The sequence below is a fragment of the Sus scrofa genome, chromosome 7, assembly GCF_000003025.6.
Source record: "Sus scrofa isolate TJ Tabasco breed Duroc chromosome 7, Sscrofa11.1, whole genome shotgun sequence".
In the NCBI taxonomy this organism is placed as follows: domain Eukaryota; kingdom Metazoa; phylum Chordata; class Mammalia; order Artiodactyla; family Suidae; genus Sus; species Sus scrofa.
The window spans coordinates 40,584,192-40,608,129 of record NC_010449.5 but is presented as its reverse complement, the minus strand read 5'-3'; positions in this window follow the sequence as shown (position 1 = coordinate 40,608,129).

The window sequence follows — 23,938 nt, the reverse complement described above, 5'->3', positions numbered from 1 at the left end:
GGCCTGTGCTTGTTCCCCAGAGGCTGCTGTGATCCCCTCTCTCTCCTGCAATAGTGGCCCATCTTTTCTTAATCGCAACAGAAGCCTCAGTTTTCCATCATGGCTCTGCTTCTTCCAGAACATTTCATTGCTAATTTCTCCTGTCGTACTAAAGAATCGGAAGTCAAGGTTCTGTTCTCACCACCTTCATATCTATTTTTCGGCATGCAGACCAAGGAATGTCTTGTTTGTTGATTTATTTTGTTTGAGTTTAGTTCTTTACTCTCCTGCCAGCTGATTCACTACCATGGCTGGGACCATATAGCATTTGCTTTATGTTAACGAGTCTTCAGGACTAGATCAAGGTTTGTGACTTGGTCACAAGCTATTTTTGTTTCTTTCAAGATTTTGGACTCGTTTTGAACTTGGACCTCGTTGGCTTCTATCACATGTTCCCAAGGAGCTGTGCAGAGGCTCGCTTCCTGCATCCAGCTCCTGTATCCAATACCAACCCTTTCCCTTGGCTTCAAGTAAAACATTTTAAAACCATGGCCACGCTTCTTGAGAATTTATAAAGATGATTTGCTGCCCTTGTTTCCCCCTACTCATGCCCGTGTTTTATTCGAGTTCCCTTTGCTAAAAGTGAGAAGCCCGCAGGGTATTTTATGTCTTTGGTAGCAACTTCACGGTGGACATTTCTTGCAAGGATTTTTTTCTCCACCTGTCAGAACCAAGGCCAGACTATTTCCCATCCTCATGGCTGCTCCAGGCTCCAGAACAAGGCTAGACCCACCTGGCCAGTGATGTGGGGGACCCAAGGTAGAGATGAGCCAGGCTACCTGTCTTGGAAGAGAGAACCTTGGCCCTTAGGACCACCCACCTGATACCATCCTGAAGACTTGGATTGGCCTTTTAAGAGGGAAAAGGGGGGAGAGAAAAAATAACATAGCAAAATCAATCTCAGCACTACCCATAGAGTCATTAATGCGGTTTTTAGCAAACTGCTCATAAAATTCATGGCAGCAGCTAATTGCTACCATGTTCTTCCTCGTATAGTCTCATATTAAATTTGAAAGAAGGAAAGAAAAGCCCTTTCAAAGCCATATTAATCCCATGCACAGCAGTGGAATGCGTGATCTAAAGCGAGCCTCTCGCATCCCCACAGCTATGTGGGCTGGCTGTCAAACAGTGGATTTCATGTCACTCACAGTACAATGAACAACGCCTTTGCCAGCTGCTGGCTCTGCCTGGGCCTGGCTCCCCTGAACCCCCAAATGCTGTGCAAGTGCCCACACATGACCATCCACACATGTGCGTGAGTGTGCATGTGGCCTCCCTGCCTCCTCAATGGAATTTGAGCTCAACTTGGCGTCCATCTTTCTGCCTCCCACCCCCACCCCCAACACACACACATATTTGCTTGAGAGTTCCCAGCAGAAGAGTGGTGGCCAGTGGCCAAGCTCTGGCTGCTGCTTTACCCTCAGGAAGACGTTTCACTGCCTTTGCCTTAGAGCATGCTAGGAAGACCAGTTTTGTTTCAAGGCACCTCTTGCAAGGATTGAAAGAACCACAAACTCAGCAAGCCTCCACTCATCCTTTCTGAGCTTCTCGCTCGTAGAAGGCTCCTGTTGGAATTAATTATTCCAGGCTCTCAGAGAGCAGCGCTGCCCCTCGGCTGGTCTGCACAGGTGTGGTGCTATCGGTTGCTCATGAGCCGCTTCTACTTTCTCTTCTGATTGGGCGTGGCATCCATCCAATTGGTCCTGGCAGCCCTTCTGATGGTTTGAGCCAGTGTTGAACTGATTTGTACATATTGTAAATGTATTAAATGCAATAAATCTAGCCAAGAAACCAATATGTTGGAACAATATATCAGAGTAGCTGGGTGACAACTAGCCAAAGGCATGGCTGGGTCTGCAATGAGCAGAGCATCTCAGAATTTCCTGCTGCTGTATGAAAATCTGACCCTCTCCCAGGTATAGCAAGGATGTCTTTGCAGAACTGATGCAACGAAAGAGATGAATTTCTTTTCCCAATCCTGCCTAAACAGGAAAGCGAAGAGGATAAAGTGAGTCTCTTTAGTGGGGAAAAGAAGGAAAGGCAGCACTTTCTTTGGTTCCACCATGATACTTTAATCCGAGAATTTAGTCCAATCATGGTGGAGGATATTTTGTGTCCTGAGGATTTTTTTAAGCATTTCCAGGTGGAATTTAAAGGTACTCTTGTATTTGGAAAAGAGAGAGGAGACTTTACCTGGAAACCAAGACAGCCTTTGGTTTGATGCATAAATGAAATAAATTTAAGATGATTTTCATGGGACTCTGTTTTTCCAGGCATTTCCACAGCCTAGTGAGGAGGGTCTTATACCTTGTGGGCTGGGTCTTAAACTACTTCAAAAGGAGAAGACATTTTTTAGAAAGGGAGACTGAGTAACACCAGTCAAGGAGAGGGACAGCTATGCTAAAATTGACAGACCTTCCATGGAAAGGTCCCTGGAAAATAAGTGAATGAGGGGACAAGGGCAGGAAAGTGGATGTGCGGTGGTCAGAAAAGGCTGTGGTCAGCTGGAGGGCAAAAATGATGCCACCCAGATGCAGGTAATAGGAGATGCCAAGAGCAGAGCTTCTGGCAAATGCTAGAATTTGAAGGCATTATTCTGTGGCCTTGTGGATCAGGTGGTGAACTTGTCTCCAGGGCAGGGCAGATCTTAAAAAGGAGTGGTGGGGGGGCAGTTTTGTGATGGAAAATCATCTTTTAATCTCATAGTGAAAGGAGAGAGGAAAAATTCGTCAAATAAGTCAAGTGGTTAATTTGGGGATTTTACTTATTTTTAACTCACGGTACTGATTCCTAGATCCCTTTTAATAGTTGGAGACCTGATGTAACTTCCAAGAAAATTAAAAGTTAGCCTGGCATGGAGTCATCTTTGAGAACTTCAGTACCACGTGAAGCCCAAGAATCACAGAGGAGACAACCAATATGACGTCCCAAATCTGCTGCAAAATGTGTGCTTTCTGACTAAGACTAATACAGATCTCGAGAAATCCCCTCTCTCAATGCAATACGACACAGCCTTCTTGTGGTTTCAGCTCCTTCCCCAAATAACATGAGAACCACCCACATCATGGGGCGGAAGCAAAAGGTGTAGGGTGAGGGATATTAGCAGAAGGCATAGGATCAACTTGGAGAGAGTTGGGCATCTGTGTGAGTACCCAGTGGCTTAACAAGCCAGCTCCCCTCTAAGTACTAGATGGCTTGATATGGGGGTCCTTTTCCTACTTGCGATGAATTCTAAACCCCACAGATCCTACCTTTGATGAAGAGAATGACCCTACTTAACAGACAAGGCAAGCAAGCCAATGCTGCCCGATACAGAACAGCACAGCCCAGGGGTTCCAGCCGGGGCTCAGTGGAAACCAATCTGATTAGCATCCACGAGGATGGAGGTCTATGCCCGGCCCGCTCAGTGGTTAAGGATCTGGTGTTGCCCTGAGCTGTGGTGTACGTCGCAGATGTACCTCAGATCTGGTGTTGCTGTCTGTGGTGTAGGCTGGCAGCTACAGCGCCTATTCCACCCTTAGCCTGGGAACCTCCATGTGCCACAGCAAGGGTGCAGCCCTAAAAAGCAAAAAAATTAAAATTAAAATTAAAATTGACGGTACAGCCCAGCCAATTCCTAGAGAGCTCTGATTCCATTTCAAGATGCTGATGTGGAAAGTCCCAAGTATCTTTTCCTTCAACAGAAGTCCAGCAACATCTCACCAGGTTTTAGAAATAAAAAAATGAATTGGTAAGGCAATTGAAATAAACCTGTTTTCTTGCCCAGGATGCTTTCAGACACGTCTTTAGAAAAATCCGGATGAGAGATGAATGTTCAAACACGACTATAACATGAATATATGTAAGAGTTTGGCTTACCTAGAAGAAGCGTATCAAAGAGGGCATCATCCTGGTAGGTTGACCAGCTGTCCTGGCTTGCTTGGGACCACAGGGATTCCCGGGGCATGGAATTTTCAGTGCTAAAACTGGAAGAGTTCTAAATAAACCAGAAGAGTTGGTCATCCCGGTCCACAATGAGTGAGCTTAACGACAATGCAAGAGTCAAAAGAAATCTTTGTGTGCGCGCGTGTGCGCCTGCGCCTGCGCAGCAGGCATGGACTAACTACATTGTCAGAATTGTCAGGGGCTGGTTTTCAATGCTGTGCATTGGAAGGGTGATGTAATGAAAGCAGAGCTCTCAGGCTCCTGCTTTGCTTTTGTTCTGTTTGGAAAGAAGAATGACCTTCAGGCCAAGGAGAATAAAAGTGAAATTGCTTAAGGATCCAAAGTCTAAGATGGATGTAGAGCCATCCGTTCTGATCCAGCTGCTTGAAATGAAGTCAAGAATTCTAACCCAGGAGCTTTGAACCTGAGAGAAGCAGCAATAGAAACTACCAAATCCTGGTGGATAATATTTAGAGTTCTCAAACTTGACTCTGTTTAATGTCCTCCTGGATGTAGGTTCAGAGAGTCAGTCTTATGTGATGGGTCTCAAAGGCAGGAGTCTGCAGTCTCAATTATCACACCAAGTCATTCCCTTAAAGGTGGACCTGCAACAGCCCACTCTTTGAGAAACGTCCTTTTAGAAACGTTGGTGAGACAATGTTAGCATAAAATAAAAACGTTAAAAATAAGGAAAAGCAATAAGCAGAAGTTAGCTGGAAATAATAAGACAATTTATATGGAATCTGGAAATATAATATATGAAATCTTATATCTTCACACCCTCCCCAGAGACAAAAATAAAAATGCAGCTTATAATGATCTTCAAAAGAAAGAACATTGGTGAGCAAACAACACCAACCATTGGTGAAAGAAGAAACGAACAGAAAAGATTAGAGATTGAAAAAAATACATATATGGATATGGATATGCACGCATATGCACATCTACATGTTGAATTTTGAAATAACTGGGTCACCATGCTGTACAGTAGGAAAAAAATTGTATTGGGGAAATAACAAAAAAACAACAAAAATAGAAACAAAACAAAACAAAAAATAAAAAGATACATATTCTGAAATATTCCACAAATGTATTTAACCAAAAAAAAAAAAAAGAAATTTCTAAGATGGATTTCACAAAATACAGCCTAACAAGCTGCTTGCCAGTTCTGTCAGGTGCAGGCAATGCCTCTCAGAAGGACAATGCAGCTGATGGTGACAGAGGCTACGCTTGGTCTTCTGAAGTCCAGACTCTCTGCAGACCTTTGGGCTGAGTGCTCTAAGGAGCCATCTGTTTGGAGTCAATGCCTCCACCCAAAGGAAGGAGCTTCAAGGTAAAAATGAAAGGCACCCTGGCCAACCAATGCTTAATATATATCATTTGGGTGTATTTTTGTCATCAGTGGGCTAGACAGTTGCAGGTATGCAAATCAGAGTCCTGGAAACCACACCACTGAAAGTGCCTTGGCTGGAACCTCCCTGCCACCCAGACAGCCTATATTCTAATAATGGCATTTCCTTCCTAGATGGTTGCTAATTCTCTGAGATACAAACACAGAAGAAATGAGGATAAAAAGAAATGCCCTGCCAATGAACTCTGTGGAAAAATTTCTCCTACTCAGTGAAATAATCCAGACAGAGAAAGACAAACACTGTATGATACCCCTTATACGGAGAATATTTAAAAATCCAACAGGAGTTCCCATTATGGCTCAGCGGTTAATGAATCTGAACCATGAGGTTGCGGGTTCAATTCCTGGCATTGCTCAGTGGGTTAAGGATCCGGTGTTGCCGTGAGCTGTGGTGTAAGTGGCGGACATGGCTCGGATCCTGTGTTGCTGTGGCTCTGGTGCAGGCTGGCAGCTACAGCTCCAATTAGAACCCTAGCCTGGGAACCTCCATATGCCAAAAGTGCAGCCCTAAAAAAGACAAAAAAATAAAAAATAATAAATAATAAAAATATAACAAACTAGTGAATCTAACAAAAAAGAAGCAGGCTCACAGATATAGAGAAGAAACTAGTGGTTACCAGTGCGAAGAGGGAAGGGGAGAGGGGCAAAATAAGGGTGGGTGTTGAGAGGTACAAACTATTAGGTATAAAATAAGCTACAAGGATATGTTGTACCACACAGAGGACATAGCCAATATTTTAAAATAACTGTACATGGAGTATAACCTTTAAAAATTGTGAATTGGGAGTTCCCACCATGGCGCAGTGGAAGCGAATCCAACTAAGAATCATGAGGTTGCAGGTTTGATCCCTGGCCTCGCTCAGTAGGTTAAGGATCCAGCATTGCCGTGAGCTGTCGTGTAAGTTACAGATGTGTCTTGGATCTGGTGTTGCTGTGGCTCTGGCGTATGCTGGCAGCTGTAGCTCTGATTGGACCCCTAGCCCAGAAGCCTCCATATGCTACAGGGGTGGCCCTACAAAGCAAAAAAAAAAAAATCGTGACTCACTATATTGTACCCCTGGAACTTGTAAATATTACACATCAACTATATGCTTTAATAAAAAAAGAAAAATTACTCCTAGATTAAGATTTATAGCTCTTCTTAACATTGGTTCCTGAAATAATAGCTAATATGCGCATCTTGTTTTATTCCTTAACTAAGTCTTTCATGTACATTATTATGCTTTTGTCCTCCCACCAGCCTCATGGGATAGGTAGGACAGAGGGTTTCAAGGCTGAGAAGGAGCAGAACTCAAATAATCAGAGCTGGTGCTACCAGAACTCAGCCTCTGCTCACCGGTGCCGAATAGAATCATGGAGACAGTTTTGGGCAAAGGCGAAAAAATAGCTTTATTGCTTTGCCAGGCAAAGGAGGGTCACAGCAGGCTAATGCCTTAAAGACTGTGCCCCCTTAGGAGAGATTGGGAGGTAATTTTATTATTTGGGGAGTGGAAAATAGGGCCACAGAGAAGGACCAGGATTGAGGCAAGCTTGCATTGTTTTCAAAGCTGGTGTTCGGTGGTCTCGTGGTCTTCTTTCTGGAATAAAGAAGGCTTCATTAACATCTTCCATTTGTTGGGGGTTTAGTTCTGTAGAAGAACTCAAAGATATTGTTATTTATATTCCTTGAGGACGGACCAGAACCCTGCCCCTAAAGCTGCACTATTGTTTCTTGACTGCTCCTCTCTGGTCTCTGCATCCCCTCCCTTCCAGACTTTGGAACCCAGGGAAGGTCCTGGAGGCTGAAGTTTATTCGCTAAAAACAAGAAACGGCGGGCACAGAAAGGCTCATGTGCCCAGGACCCCACAGGGCCCTACTTGGTTTCACTGGGACTCAACTGTCTCCTGATTGCAAATCTGAAACCATAGCCCTCTGAGCCAATCTCTCCTTAAATCCTTTGGGAAAAAGAGGCCATGCAGATTGCTTAGTGAGCTAATTCCTTCATTGAAGAAATGGCTCAGACCATCCTGGTTGCTCCCCTGATCCCTGTTCTATTTGTGTTTGCTTTTTCTTAAAATTAACTTCATTATGTTCCTGAATGGCAGATGCCAAAGCGTATCTGCAGGGAATTACAATTCTGGGCTGGAAGGAAGCTCCCTCTTGGATGCCTTGCAAGACCCATCAAAGAACCTGATGGATATTGAGCTTGTCATTAATGAGACTGAGTAATTTGGTGCAGAGAAAACAATCTTCTAAAATGACTGTGTCAGCAAGCTCAGTGGATTCCCCACTGAAACACAGCGGGGGCCCAGTTCCCAGAGATCAGGGGCCACGTGGTGGCATATTTATATGCTCCCTGGTACCAGCTCAGAGTCAGAGGCAGGGTGGGTGCCCAGGAAGGGCTACAGGATGAGCAGTTCAGGATGGGTACAGGCTTTGTGAGCTAGAAAGAGGTGCAGAGAATAGGGCCAAAGAATAATACATGAAGGTCTAAGGGGTTTTATCCCAGCTCCAGCCTTGTGAGAATAGGTCACACTTCTTTCTCATGGGTGAAGCGCTTTAGTGAGGCATAGGGAGGCAGAATATTAACTCAGGTAGTCAGTGTAGGAACATGGGCTCAGATACGTTCTTTCAAAATGGATATTAACATTTGTGGCTTAAGGGCTCCAGGGAGTAACATCTCCACAGGCTTTGTTTTATTATAAGAAATGCACATTCACCACAGGCTTTGTCTGCTATAGAAAATACGAATCTCGGAGTTCCCGTCGTGGCGCAGTGGTTAATGAATCCGACTAGGAACCTTGAGATTGCAGGTTCGGTCCCTGCCCTTGCTCAGTGGGTTAAGGATCCGGCGTTGCCATGAGCCGTGGTGTAGGTAGCAGACGCGGCTCGGATCCCGCGTTGCTGTGGCTCTGGCGTAGGCCGGCGGCTACAGCTCCGATTCGACGCCTAGCCTGGGAACCTCCATATGCCTCAGGGGCGGCCCAAGAAATAGCAAAAAGACAACAACAACAAAAAATACGAATCTCTAGCCCACTCCTCAACTGATAGAAAAGGAATGAGAGGAATGGTGACTTAATCTAAGGAAAGAAAAGGACCAAAAAACCATAAAACTTTCGGGATATTTCCAACCCAAAAGCCCTGTTGGACAAGGACTGATATAGGTAATTGAACAAGGCCAAGGGAGAAATGCACGTCTTTCTGGACCCTGGTTCCCATCCCCTTCCTTAAGGAATAAAAGTCCCTATAGGACAATAGAGAAAGGCCCCCTCCCAGCAGCCCTGGAGCTATTTGCTTTCCTGTAATACAGACTTTGCTTGCTTGCTGTCTATGTGGTGGCGGAGTTCATTCTTCAACTGCTGTGAACAAGAACCCAGGTTCGGTATCATCTTTCCAGTACCAATAGGACAAGTGAAGCATCTTCTCAATAATCTATACAAAATCTGCCAGAGGTAGGGAGGCAAGGGAAACAATTAAACTGATGCAGCCACAGAGGAGAAGCCGTCCAGATTCAAAACCAAGAAGCCTCGCTAGGAGAAAAAAGAAAGAAAGAAAAGAAAAAGAAAAAAAATAAAAGAGTTCCTGTCGTTGCACAGTGGAAATGAATCCGACTAGGAGCCATGAGGTTGCAGGTTTGATCCCTGGCCTCACTCAGTGGGTTAAGGATCCTGCATTGCTGTGAGCTGTGGTGTGGGTTGCAGACATACCTTGGATCCTGCATTGCTATGGCTGTGGTGTAGGCTGGCTGGCAACTGTAGCTCTGATTGGACCCCTAGCCTGGGAACCTGGATATTCTGTGAGTCTGGTGCTTTAAAAAAAAAAAAAAAAAATCCTGGCTAGGGGAAAAACACTTCCTTTGTAAAAGGATCCCCCTGGCTAAGGCGAGATTGATTGTATGCTAAAGGGTTAAACGCATTACCAGCTGGCAAATGACCTTCTGGGGAGAGAACGGGGAAGCAAGAGAGGCCAACGCTTCAGAAGTAACTTATTTAATAAAAATCATCTCCCCCTACCCCTTTGCCTTTCTGACACCACGGGGCAGTCATGCCATCCTGCCTCGGGTCACTAAACTCGGCTCCATGAAGTCAAAGGAAATTGTAAAAATCCATCATGGCTGAGTTTTCTGAACTTGTTATTACTCGCTGCTTTTTATCTTCCAAACAGTCTCTAAATTTAATTGCTTCATTGTAATGGATTAACCTCTGAGGTCCACAGTAGCATTTATATTGTGTTCAAAGGGTAAGTTGTAGTTCTGAGCCAGCTTGTCAGACCAAAGCATCCCTGTTTGGTTCTGGGTAACACTGGCCACCACTTGTCTGCAGAGGTCACAGAAGTCCAGGCAAAGAGAAACCTCCAAAGACTCTTATTTGACATGTAGGCTTCAGTGCACACCCTCCAAGCTGATCTCAGCATGGAAAAGGGGTGGGCGATGACCCTGGGACTGTCACTCTGCAAGTAGCTTTTAAAAGCACTGGTTTTAACAGTTCCCATGGTGGTTCAGCAGAAACGAATCTGACTAGTATCCATGAGGACGAAGATTTGATCCCTGGCCTTGCTCAGTGGGTTAGGGATCTGGAGTTGCCATGAGCTGTGATGTGGATTGCAGACACGGCTCAGATCTGGTGTTGCTGTGGTTGTGGTGCAGGCCGGTGGCTACAGCTTCAATTCTACCCCTAGCTGAGAACCTCCATATGCCATGGGTGCGGCCCTAAAAAGACAAAAAAAAAAAAAAAAAAAAGCACAGGTTTTAGAGGAGCATTCATCAGGGGTCTTGCACTCCTACTCATTTATCTCTCCATCTCTTCTAGATCATTCCCATCTGCCAGCAAATAGGCCCTACTATTTTTTTGTTTTTATCTTTTTAGGGCCACACCACAGCATACGGAGGTTCCCAGGCTAGGGGTTGAATCGGAGCTACAACTGCGGGCCTACACCACAGCCACAGCAACGCCAGATCTGAGCCACGCCTGCGACCTACACCACAGCTCATGGCCATGCCAGATCCTTAACCCACTGAGCAAGGCCAGGGATTGATCCCGCAACCTCACGGTTCCTTGTTGGTTTCGTTTCCCCTGCACCACAAGGGGGAACTCCTAGGCTCTACTATTGATAGGGATGGAGGAGGATAGCTGCACGGGTGGTTGTGGGGGTCCCAGTGTAGGAGAAACTGTCCCAATAGGAAGGTAGAAAGGAGAGCCCCCAGCCACAATGACTAAGCAAAGTCCAGCCAACTGCCCCTAACCACCCCTCCCTCATACATCTGCTTCTGTAAACTTGTTTCCGCATCGACTACCTTGCCTGACCTCACTCTGGTCCAGTCCCACCAGCCAAGCATGGACCCAGAAGAGGTAGCCCATAAAAGCCTTGTGAAACCCTTCTTCAGGGCTCAGACTCTGGAGATTAATCTCCTCTGAGCCTGCCGGCATAATAAACCTGAGTTCTCTACTCTCCGAGTGCTCGCTTGGTTTCTCCCAGGTACAAGAACTGATAGGCTGCAGCCACAGAGCTGCTGGAGCTGGGACACTACAGCCACAGGCTATTGCCAGAGCTGATATGCTGTGGCACAGGGATGCTGGGCAGTTGCCATGATACCAGGAGGTGACCAAGGATGGAGAGGGGGGCCTGGGGAGCTTTGGGAGGTCACTGGGTTGGTGATCGCAGGGAGGCCCATCAGAACAAAGCGGGCTTGCTTAACTACCAGAGGCATGGCATCTGTCTCAGGTCATTGGGTGGGGGATGGAATGAGGCCTGCATTCAGGTTCTGACCTAGGGCAGGAGTTTAAGGACCACCCTTCTGCTGATTTGAATAAGCGCCATGACGGTCCTAGTGAGACAGAATAATAACTCAAGGAATTAGTGTAGGAACCTGGGCTTTGATATATTCTTTGTTAGGGTCATTGATTAACATCCACGACTTAAGAATTCCATGGACTAACATCCCCACAGGCCTCGTTTACTATAGGAAGTATATCTGTTTTACGCCCAGGGGAATGTTAATCCCTAACCCACTCCTCAACTGATAGAAAAGGAATGAGAGGAAGGGTGACTTCCAGTCTAGGGAAGAGAAGAACAAAGAAACCATAAAACTTACTTATGGGTGGAGTTCCCATTGTGGCTCAGTGGTTAAGGATCTGGTGTTGCCTTGAGCTGTGGTGTAGGTCACAGATGCGGCTCGGATCCCGGCTCCCGCGTTGCTGTGGCTGTGGCCTAGGCCAGCGGCTACAGCTCTGATTCGACCCCTAGCCTGGGAACCTTCATATGCCGCAGGAGTGGCCCAAGAAATGGCAAAAAAAGACAAGACAAAAAAAAAATCTTGCTTATGGGCATATCCACCACTAAGCTCCCTACTGGACAAGGACTGATATAGGTAAACTGGGCAAGGCCAATGGGAAAAAGAACTGATATCTGGACTCCAGTTTGTACTCCTGTCTTTAAGAGATAAAAATCTCCGTAGAACAATAGGAAGGGGGCTCTTCTCCCCCTTCCCAGTGTCTGTGCTGGGAGCTATTCGCTTTCCTGTAATAAAGACTTTGCTTGCTTGCTGCCTGTATGTTTGAGAAGTTCATCCTTCAGCTCCATGAACAAGAACCCAGATTCAGGTAACATCTTTCTGTTAACACCAGTTTGACCTATATCGTCAAATACCCTCTTCCTGGATACAAGGAGGATCTACTACTAGAAGAAGGAGGAAGAGGCCGTCTTTTTCCACTCCACTCTCTTGGGTTATAAAACTGTAGCCCACCTAACCCTCGGGGCAGAGCCTCCTTGCCTGGCAGCTTGTATCTCTCACATAAACCTATTTCTTGCCTATCAGTTTGTCTCTGGCCAAATTCTTTCTGCACTGAGGCACAAAGAGCCTGAATCTCAGGAAGTCCAGACACCAGGTTAGTGATTCTAACTTAAAAACCATGGGTTCAAGTCCAAATATGGGTTTAGGCTGGGTTCACGTCCTAAGTGCTGTCAGTTTCACTATCTCTCATCTATAAAAAGATGCCTCTCTTGGCCCCTGAATCTTTGCTATTCTTTAAGAACAAAATTCTTTGAAGTATTGTCTACACTCCCTTCCCATCTTCTCTACTCAAACGTATGTCACCCGTGTGGAGTCAGATTCCATAGAGACTGTGGGGTTCATCTTTATCACCTTTGTAAGAGTCTTCGATAGAGGAGACTGGTCTCCACTTCTTGAAACATTGCTGCCTCCTCGATCCTGGGAAACTCTCCTTCCCCTGGTTTTCCTCCCACCTCTCTGGCTCTTTCTTCCCACTTCCCATCACTGGTTCTGCTCCTCCTACTTTCAGATCTTTCTGTACCAGGAAGAGCTTGAAGAGAACAGGAGGCTATGCAGTCGTGGTGGCAGTGTCTGCAGCCTAACCTCCCTCCTTCCTTCATTCCATCCTTTTGTCCCGCAGATATTCACACCATGCCTCCCATGTGTGCCAGACACAGTCCTGGCAGCCAGGGACTCAGCCCCAGCCCTTGGGGAGCTAGGGGGAGGAAATAAATATTAACAAATACAGACAAATGTCATGTTTCTTTGATTCTTGGACATTATTTATTGTAAGGAACACACCTTCACCATATGTGTATGTTGGCTGTAAGAGGCAGCCCCCTCAGAAATCTTAAAATATTGGGGAAGGGGATGAGCTTCTTAGAAGGGAGGAGATCTAGCACATAATCATATAACTGTGAGATGTGCTATGAAGAAAAATTACAAAGCACTATGGGAGATGATGATAGGGTGTAGGGAGGACCAGTTTAGACTATGGGAGTCCATAGACTCCCTCTTTTTTTCCCCTCCTTTTAGAGACACACCTGCAGCATAGAGAAATTCCCAGGCTAGGAGTTGAATAGGAACCGCAGCTGCTGGCCTACGATGCCACAGCCCCAGCAACACCAGATCTGAGCTATATCTGTGACCTACACTGCAGCTTGTGGCAACGCTGAATCTGAGCCACAGCTGCCACTTATGCCACAGCTGCAGCCATGCCAGGTTTTTTAACCCACTGTGCTGGGCTGGGGATCGAACCTGTGCCTCCACAGCAACCTGAGACACTATGGTCAGATTCTTAACCCATTGTGCTATGGCTGGAAATTCACATATATAATTTTCTTATTTTTTCATTTTTTAGGGCTGAACCACAGCATATGGAAGTTCCCAGGCTAGGGGTCAAATCTGTAACTGCCGGCCTACACCACAGCCACAGCAAAGTGGGGTCAGAGCCACATCTATGACCTACACCACAGCTCACGGCAACGCTGGATCCTTAATACACTGAGCGAGGCCAGGGATTGAACCCAGTCCTCATGGATACTAGTGGGTTCATTATCCCTCAGCCAGGACAGGAACTCCTCACATATGTAATTTTAAATGTCTTAGTAACCACATTAGAAAATGTAAGAAGTAACACAAATTTCAACAATATACGTCATCTCAGGCAACATATTCAAAACATTATCACATGCAATCAAAATAAGCAATGTTATGAGGTCATTCACATTCCTTTTTGTGTGTTAAGTATTTGACACAGCCCATCTCAGCTGAGACGCGATGCATTTCAAGCACGCAACAGCCACAAGTGGCTGGCGGCAACCGTGGAGGACAACCCAGGTGGAGACCACAGGTAGGAAGACTGGCCTTCGATGGAAGGAAGGACACCTTCGTCACTGAAAGAGAGAAAGAAAGAAGAGCAGGGATGCAGGAGAGTTGAAGGTGTGGTGGTACGTGGATGAAGGAGAATGAAAAGATTATCAAAGAGAATTTAGCATAACCAGCGGTATTTTACTTAATCTTTCCATTAAGATGCTTCTTCCTTGAAATTCTCTTCCCTCTAACTTTGGGAAGTCACTGGACTGCCTGAGTCACAGGAGGCCGGTGGTTTTGACGCTGGAACACCTCCTAATATCTAAAAGAAATTTCTTAGACATCAGGACTTTATAACACGTTCTCTTCTCATTTGTTTGGAAGACAAAGCATCATTTGGTGATAAAGCAAGTGTGAGTTCTGTGTTCCAAGCCCACTCCTGCCACTAATCATCACACTGGGCATTTCCTTCCTACAGAAGGTCTGAGCAAAAGTGTGAGAAAGAAAAAATATATATTATAAACTATAAATGCCCACATACACCATCAATAATAATAATAACAACAACAATGACCGCAGTACATGTAGGACCAACCACGTCTTCCTAGCACAGGCAGCTGGTGACCTCTCAAATCTATTTTTCACTCTTATACGGATCCGCAAAACCCCGAGTGTGACTCTCCCTAAGCCTTTTTCACCATTCCCTTCAAACCCACATGGACTTTAAGATAAATCTAATCCACATGTTCCTGATTCATTTACTCTTCACTCATCAAAATGTTGTTTTCTAACAGCAATCTGAGGCCAAGAAGTCTTTCTTAAAACACTTTTCTTAGAAATAGGATGTTGTGATTTGCCAAGAGAAAAAAAGGGGGGGGGAGGGGCTGAGCCCCCAAAGGCTTACATTTGACTTGAAACTTAGAAATGGTGAAGTTTGGGCCAAATGCGGCCCAATGCTTTCTCGTTATTCCTAAGAATCTTTCTGCCCAGGTGATTTTTCAGCTCTCGGTTCCGTGTTGGACAGAGTGAAAATGCTTGGGCTAGGCCGGCTTGCTGGTCTGGGATGGCCCTTGAGACAAGCTGAACTAGAAAACAGGATGCATCCAGAAAGGATGTTTTTCTGACAGCTCATCTTCCCTCCCTTGCAATTCCCTTTCCCTTCATGGTTTACAGTGAGCCTCTTGTCCGATAAATGGCAGCCCCTTGACTCACCCCAGGGTGCTTTCCGTGCTTGCAAATGGCTCCCCCGACTCATGGCACTTGGAACCACCGCTTCTCTCTCCCTTTGCCCCTCTCAATGAAAGCTCTGTGTCAACGGTTTCAAGAAAACAAAAATCTCAGAGCATGAAGAATTTCACGGCCCTGCAAAGAAACAGAAGACATGTTAGATCAGATTTAGGCTGATCAACTCACCAACTCCCTTTAACTTAAGACTTTAATTAAAATGACCCTTGCAAGGGGGAGTCAAAATAAACACTCATTCACGGTTTTGCTCTGGAATCCCATCAAATCTACATGAATACACTCCTGGTTTATTGTAGCTTCCCAAGACACCCTGCTCAGATGGATTCGATTCCTGCCATTTGGAAGTAAGACAAATCTTTAGCAGCCCTCATGGGCGTACAGACTCTGATCTTCCTCTGTGTTTGTTTCTTTTTGGGCAGCTTCCAGACATGGGCCATTGGATGCACGGCCCACGAGCAAGATGAGTTTATGAATTCTCTCTGATGAAGGAGCAAACTGTGCAGTCTGGCAGCCGTAACTAGGACGCAGTAAATGTCCAAAAATGTATGTGTGGAATTGATCTCTATCAACACAACTCAGCGGGTCTACAGACCTGATGGAATAGAGAAGAGGAACCACGTTCATACTTTGCAAAGCAAAGAAGAAATTGACAAAGTAGGAAGGGAATGAAATGAGGAGAAATGCAGAGAGAAGATAGCTAGTAAAGTCATTTTGCAGACAACTCCAACCACTGGCTTTTCTCCTGATATGCACGTATATAAAATGTAGACACACACATCATATATGTGTATACGTACATACAAATACACACACACATATGCACATACCCACACAGTGGAATACTAATCAGCCATCTAAGAAAATCTTGGAGTTCCCTTTGTGGCTCAGCAGTTAACAAGCCGGACCAGGATCTATGAGTATGTGGGTTTGATCCCTAGCCTCCCTCTCAGTGGGTTAAGGATCCAGTTTTGCTGTGAGCTGTAGTGTAGGTCACGGACGTGGCTTGGATCCCAGGTTGCTGTGGCTGTGGTGTAGGCCAGCAGCTGCAGCTCCGATTTGACCCCTAGCCTGGGAACCTCCATATGCTGCCGGTGTGGCCCTAAAATGCAAAAAAAAAAAAAAAGAAAGAAAAAGAAAAAGTAAAAGAAAGAAAAAAAAGAAAAGAAAACCCTGCCTTTTATGACAACATGGGAGGCTCTTGAGAGTATTATGCAAAGTGAAATAAGTCAGACAAAGACAAATACTGTATGATCTCATTTATATGTGGAATCAAACAAACCAACCCCACCAAACACGTAGAAAAAGAAATCAGGAAATTGTGGTGCAGTGGAAATGAATCTGACTAGGAACCATGAGGTTGCAGGTTCAATCCCTGGCCTTGCTCAGTGGGTTAAGGATCCGGTGTTGCTGTGGCTGTGGTGTAGGCCTGCAGCTGTAGCTCCAATTAGACCCCTAGCCTGGGAACCTCCATATGCCTTGAGTGTGGCCCTAAAAAAAAAAAAAAAAAGAGAGAGAGAGAGATCAGATTTGTGGTTACCAGAGTGGGAAGCAGCAGGTGGGAGAATAAAATGAACATGGTTAAAAGGTGCAAACTTCCAGTTGCAAGATAAATAAGTAGTAATAAAATAAATATAGATAAAGCATAAATAAGTATAATATAAAAATAAAGAATAAATAATAATAAAGTTTAATAAATAATAGATAAGTATGAATAAAGATAAACACATAAGTACATAAGTAATAATAGTATAACATACAACATGACTATAATGAATATTGCTGTGTGTTGTATTGGAAAGTTGGTAAGACAGCAGTTTTTTGTTTTTTTGTTTGTTTGTTTTTTGTCTTTTTGCTATTTCTTTGGGCCGCTCCCGCGGCATATGGAGGTTCCCAGGCTAGGGGTCGAATCGGAGCTGTAGCCACCAGCCTACGCCAGAGCCACAGCAACGCAGGATCCAAGCCGCGTCTGCAACCTACACCACAGCTCACGGCAACGCCGGATCGTTAACCCACTGAGCAAGGGCAGGGACCGAACCCGCAACCTCATGGTTCCTAGTCGGATTCGTTAACCACTGCGCCACGACGGGAACTCCAGAGAGCAGTTTCTTTTTTCTTTTTTTTTCTTTCTAGGGCCGCACCTGTGGCCTATGAATGTTCTGGGCTAGGCATTGAATCAGCACTGCAGATGCCAGCCTATGCCACAGCCACAGCCACAGCAACACAAGATGCAAGCTGCGTCTGTGATCTACACCGCAGCTTGTGGCAACACGGGATCCTTAACCCACTGAATGAGGCCAGGGATTGAACCCATTTCTTCATGGATACTAGTCAGGTTTTTAACCCACTGAGTCACAAAGGGAACTCTCGAGAGTAGATCTTAAAAGTTCTCATCACAAGGAAAAGCACTTTCTTCCTCTTCTTTTGAATCTCTATGAGATCATAGATGTCAATTAAATGTGTTGTGGTAACCATTTTGCAATACATAGAAGTCAAAATATTATGCTGTACACTTTAAACGGTGTAGTGTGTTAATTATATCTCAGGAAGACTGAAAGAGATATAGCTAATAAATAAATAAATGCCAACAGTTATAAAATTTTAAACATACCCCAATTTTTTGTGAGATAAAAGTTTTTGTCTTTTACTGATATGGATAAATATAGATTGGGCAAAATAAACAAAGCTTTTAGTGATAAAAATGTAAGAGGCAATATCAGTTTTTGAAATGAGACAAAAATCTTGAATCAAAGTCTGTCAATAAAATCTCATGAATTTTTATACATTTATGAATTCCTTGTGGAACAGAAGTAATATAATCAGGGCACCATGTTAAGCCTCTTCCGTTTAAAAAAATATATATACACATATAAATGTATACACAAAAATGCATGTGTGTGTACGTGTACACACACACACAAGTCCACCCCCAGTGAACAAATACAGTGATTTATACTATATATATGTTTTGTTTTGGCTAATAGTGTTAAATAAAGAACAAGTAATTGGAGATTGAGTTAATTAGAGACATGCATTCGTGTCTATTGATAATTTAAATTATATATTTTGGATAGTGATGACTCCCTAGTTTAAAACAAATTACACATTTATTTCTCAAAAGATACGCTTACTATCTCATTAAGGCAAGGAGTTTTGCTCAAGCAAAAAAATTCATAGTAGGAACATGAACAGAACTCTGAATAATGTATGTGCAACCTGATTATAAAAAAGGGTGTAGCCCGTAGCCTCTGTCCATCTCTCTGACTCATTTGGAATCAATTGCTTATGGCACATGGCTCAGAGCTAAGCATCTTAACAGGTAATTGGCTTGACTCTTGACCAAGTTAAGTTGAGGCTTTATCTGTATTTCTTTTATGACACACACACACACACACTCACACACACACACACACACAATGAGACACATCTGTAGTCATATTAATGCCTCATTTATCTGATGTTATTGTTAGTACAATTCCCAAATAAATAAAGCTTACCCATTTAAAGTTATGTATTTTAATTGGGATCACAAAACTTTCTAAAAGAAAATACACACTACTCAGACTTCTTAAACATAAAATTCTCGACATAACGTAAAGTGTAAACCATGTCACGAAGGTTCTAATTATGAACATCAGTCATTTTACTGGACTCTCAGACTCGGTTAAGAATCTTTTAGCCCTTCTCAGGCTATTTCTCATTTTTAAACCGCATTCTAAACAGCTGAGGCCGTGAGACCCCTTCCCCGACCTCAGCTCTGTACATTTGGTGACCACTTTTGCCATTGGAATAATACCTGAGTGTCGGAGTTCCCATCGTGGCTCAGTGGAAACGAATCTGACTAGTATCCATGAGGACCCAGGTTTGATCCCTGGCTTTGCTCAGTGGGTTAAGGATCCCATGTTGCTGTAGCTGTGGTGTAGGCTGGCAGCTGTAGCTCCGATTCGACTCCTAGCCTGGGAACCTCCATATGCCCTGCATGCGGCCCTAAAAAAGACAAAATAAATAAATAAATAAATAAATAAATAAATAAATAGGAGTTCCCATCGTGGCGCAGTGGTTAACGAATCCGACTAGGAACCATGAGGTTGCAGGTTCGGTCCCTGCCCTTGCTCAGTGGGTTAACGATCCGGCGTTGCCGTGAGCTGTGGTGTAGGTTGAAGACGCGGCTCGGATCCTGCATTGCTGTGGCTCTGGCGTGGGCCGGTGGCTACAGCTCTGATTCGACCCCTAGCCTGGGAACCTCCATATGCCGCGGAAGCGGCCCAAAGAAATAGCAAAAAAAAAAAAAAAAAAAAAAAAAAAAGACAGAAATAAATAAATAAATAAACGGAGTGTCGATCTCTGAATACAACAGGTGTTCTGCCTGGGAAAAATCTAGGTGTGAGGCTGAGTTTGGCAGAGTATGAAAATAAATCGTTGGATCACTGTACCCATTACTCCCATTCGATTCTTAGGGAAACAAAAGGCAGCTCCACCCAGGAATGAAATACACTGAAGATGAATTATCTCCAAACAGAAGCCCTCTTTCTTTTGCTCCTCTGCAGGTTGTCCAGCCTGTTCCACGCAGGGCACCCCGTATGGAAGCATGTGCCCTGCCCACATAAGCAGAGTGGACAGTCTGTCCTCCTACATATGGGAGAGGCCTGTTAGGCAAACAGCTCTGTAGGAGAGCAGCGACTCTACAACCAAGGATCATCCATTGTGGAAGGAAAGATGATTCCATAAAAGGAAAGGATCAGGGAGTTCCCTTCGTGGCTCAGCGGTTAATAAACCTGACTAGGATCCATGAGGATGTGGGTTCAATCCCTGGCCTTGCTCAGTGCGTTAAGGATCCGGCGTTGGTGTTGCTGCGGCTGTGGTGGAGGCCAGCCTAGTCTGGAACTTCCATATGCTGTGGGTGCAGCCCTAGGGAAAAAAAAAAAAAATACAGGATCAGGTGAATGCAGAGATTGACTTTTATGTGGAGAACATAAGGTGACATTTAAAAAATTTTTTAAAAAGTATAATTAGTATTTACAGAGTTTTGTGGTGATAATGCATTTGGAAATCGAGAACAGACTGCTGCTGCAAAAAAAAGGAGCATTGAAAGAACAAGAAGCATTTCTTGGAAATTAAAAAATTATCATTTTTGAAATAAAATAGTCATAGGAGTTGCTGCTGTGGCACAGTGGGTTAAGAATCCAATTGCAGGGAGTTCCCCTCCTGGCTCAGTGGGTTAAGATGCAGCTTCAATCCCTGGCCCCGCTCAGTGGGTTAAGGATCTGGCCTTGCTGTGCTCTGGGGTATAGGTCACAGACATGGCTTGAATCCCATGTGTTGTGGCTGTGGCATAGGCCAGAAGCTGCAGCTCCGATTTGACCCCTAGCATGGGAACTTCCATATGCTGCAGGTGCACCCCTAAAAAGCCAAAAAAAAAAAAAAATCCAAATGCAGCAACTAGGGTTGCTACAGAGGTGCAGGTTCGATCCCCAGCCTGGCACAGTTGGTTAAAGGATCCGGTGTTGCCGCACCTGTGGCACAGGTTTCAGCTGCAGCTTGGATTCAGTCCCTGATCCAGGAACTTCCATATGCCAAGGGTTAGGTCATAAAATAAACAAACAAATAAATAAAGCAATAATAATAGCAAAGTAGAACAGAGCAGGCTCAAAACCAAAGTGGTTGTCTGGAATCTCTAACTGGGCAAACCTTCCATAATGTAAGAGCAATAGGAGAACCAGATGGAAAATGTGAATGGAGAGTTAAGAGACATGGGAAAAAAACCTACTAAATCCAGTCTGTGTCCAAGAAGCATTTTAGAAAGAAAGAAGAAGGAAAGGAGAAAACAAAGGCAGGAGGGAGAGAGAAACGTTGCCTTGCTGAGGCATGCTAAGAATCTCCAGATTGGATGGGACCCATAAAATCTCAGAAGAATGCCTGAAAAGATCCCACCTAAGGGCAGGAGAGATTTCAGGATTTTAAAAAATAAAGAAAAAGGCTTAAAAGCGTCTGAGATCAAAAGTAGTTTTCATAAGGGAATTTGAATCAGACTGACATTGGATGGCACCTTGGTTACAATAGATGCTAGAGGTTGACGAAGCAGTGCAAACACGCCCTTTGGAGACAAGCAGGGACCCAGAAAATACACCTGTGTGTCATGCAATAAATTGGGGGCTGACATTGCTAGTTTCTTGACTAATACTACTGTTATCTTCTTTAGCAACAGAACCCCAATGTCTTGGGAAGGGGGATGTCAGTGCATCCAGCTAAAATTAATCGCATCACCAGATTCCCTTGAAGCTAAGAGTAAGCATGTGATGTATGAGTTCTGGCCAATGAGTGTAAGCAGAAGCTGATCATTCAAACTACGTAGAAAGCTTTTTCAAAGGAACAGAGTGAACAGACTGACTTTTTGATTCACTTGTCCCTTTATCCTTCCCCTGTCTGCTTCTCAGAATGGGGACTTGATGCTCAGATGTCACAACCATTTTGTGACCAAAAGGACCACAGTCTACACAATAAGGATGCTAACACACGAGGATGGAAAGAGCCTGGATCCCTCAGGAAAACAAAAACCAGGAACGTATTAAAAGAAATGTGGGAAAATTTTTTGGTCTTTTTTTTTTTTTTTTGTCTTTTTAGGGCCGCACCCATGGCATATGGAGGCTCCCAAGCTAGGGGTCTAATCAGAGCTGTAGCCACCAGCTGATACTATAGCCACAGCAATGCCAGATCGGAGCCACATCTGTGACCTACACCACAGCTCATAGCAACGCCGGATCCTTAACCCACTGAGCAAGGCCAGGGGTCGAACCCACAACTTCATGGTTCCTAGTCGGATTTGTTTCTGCTGCACCACAATGGGAACTCCCAAGAAATATGGGAAAATTTTAAAAAAATAGTTTAAAAAAAGAGATTAGTAAAAAATAATTTTAGAGGAGAAAAGGCCCTTCTAAGTGTGACCCAAAATGCAGACGCCATAAAAAGAAAGATTAATGTCTTTGACAAATTAAAATGTAAAGATTGCTGCATGGGAAAAAGAAGCCCACGAAAAGTCAAATAGTTAAAGACAAACTCTCAAAACAACAAAACAAAACAAAAACCACAACTGCAACTACTATCATAAAAAGGTGATGTCCTCAATATATAAAGAAATCCCTACAAATTGCTACAGGAAAAAAAAAAAAAAAGAAAGAAAGAAAGATTTGACTCAAAGGGAAAAATAGGCTAAAGATGAGAATAGTGCACAGGCAGAAGAATACAGGCATCCTTATTGGAGAAGATGTTCTACTCATAAAAAGAGTAATGTGAACTGAAACTATGGTGAGATACCACGTAGATATGGATGCGTAGATATACAGCCATATTCTTGTTCAAGCTTGTATAGTCATAAAATATTCTGGGTAAACAAGTAGGAAAATTGCCCCTGGAGGGAAGTGGATGACTAAGAGACCATGACAGATGCAACATTGACTTTTCACCATATAACTCCCCTTTTAAATTAAATGTTGTATTTTTAGGTAATTCTAGGTTCACAGGCAGTTTTAAGAAATAATATGAGGTTCCTCCTATTCTTTACCAAGTGTCCCAGCAATGATAGCAATGTGCAAAACTCTAATACATTAGCACAACTGGGAGGTTGATATTAACACAGTCAAGACACAGAAGGAGTTCCCTGTTGTGGCTCAGTGGTTAACGACTCTGACTAGGAACCATGAGGTTTCGGGTTCGATCCCTGGCCTTGCTCAGTGGGTTAAGGATCTGGTGTTGCCGTGAGCTGTGGTGTAGGTCACAAATGCGGCTCAGATCCCACATGGCTGTGGCTCTGGTGGAGTCCGGTGGCTACAGCTCAGATTAGACCCCTAGCCTGGGAACCTCCATATGCCCCAGGAGCAGCCCAAGAAAAGGCAAAAAGACCAAAAAAAAAAAAAAAAAAAAAAAAAGACACAGAACGTTTTCATCACCCCACCATCCCTTCTGTTGCTTTTTACAGCATACCATTCCCTTCCCCCCACAACTCCTCCTTAGCTTCTAGAAGCCACTCATGGACATTTCAAGAATGTTACACAAATGGAAATCCACATTGTATAATCCCTTCTAATTGACTTTATTAACTCAGCATAATTCTGCAGAGCTTCCTCCAGGTTGTGGAGTGTATGGATGGTTTGTTGCTTTTATTGTTGAATAAGGTCCATGGTGTAGCCATCATTAAAGGATATTGAATTGGTTTCCAGTTTGGGACTATTTTGAATAAAGGTGCTATAAACTTTCATGTATAGGTTTTTGTGTGAACATAAGGGTGTTTTGTTTTGTTTTTCCTCTCTAGGGTAAATGCCCAAGAGTGTAGCTGATGAGTGGCATAGTAGTTGCATAGTTTCTGAAGAAATCGCTCAGTTTGTAGCTGCACCATTTTACATGCCCATCAGCAATGGAAGAATGGGCTAGTTTTTCCACATCCTCTCCAGCATTTGGTATTGGTATTTCTAATCTAACCATTCCAATATATAAACCATATCGCATTGTTGTTGGTGGCTAATGGTTGAACAACCTTTCAGGTCTTTATTTGCCATTTGTATATCCTCGTTGGCAAAATGTCTCTTTAATTCTGTCTTTTGCACATGTTACAGTTGGATTTTATTTTAATTTTTACTGTTAAGTTTTGATAGTTCTTTGTATATTTCAGATGCTAGGCTTGTCAGATGTGTACTTTGTAAATATTTTCTCCCTGTCTGGAGCTCCTCTTTTTATCCTCTTAAAGGGGTCTTTTGCTGAGCAAAAATTT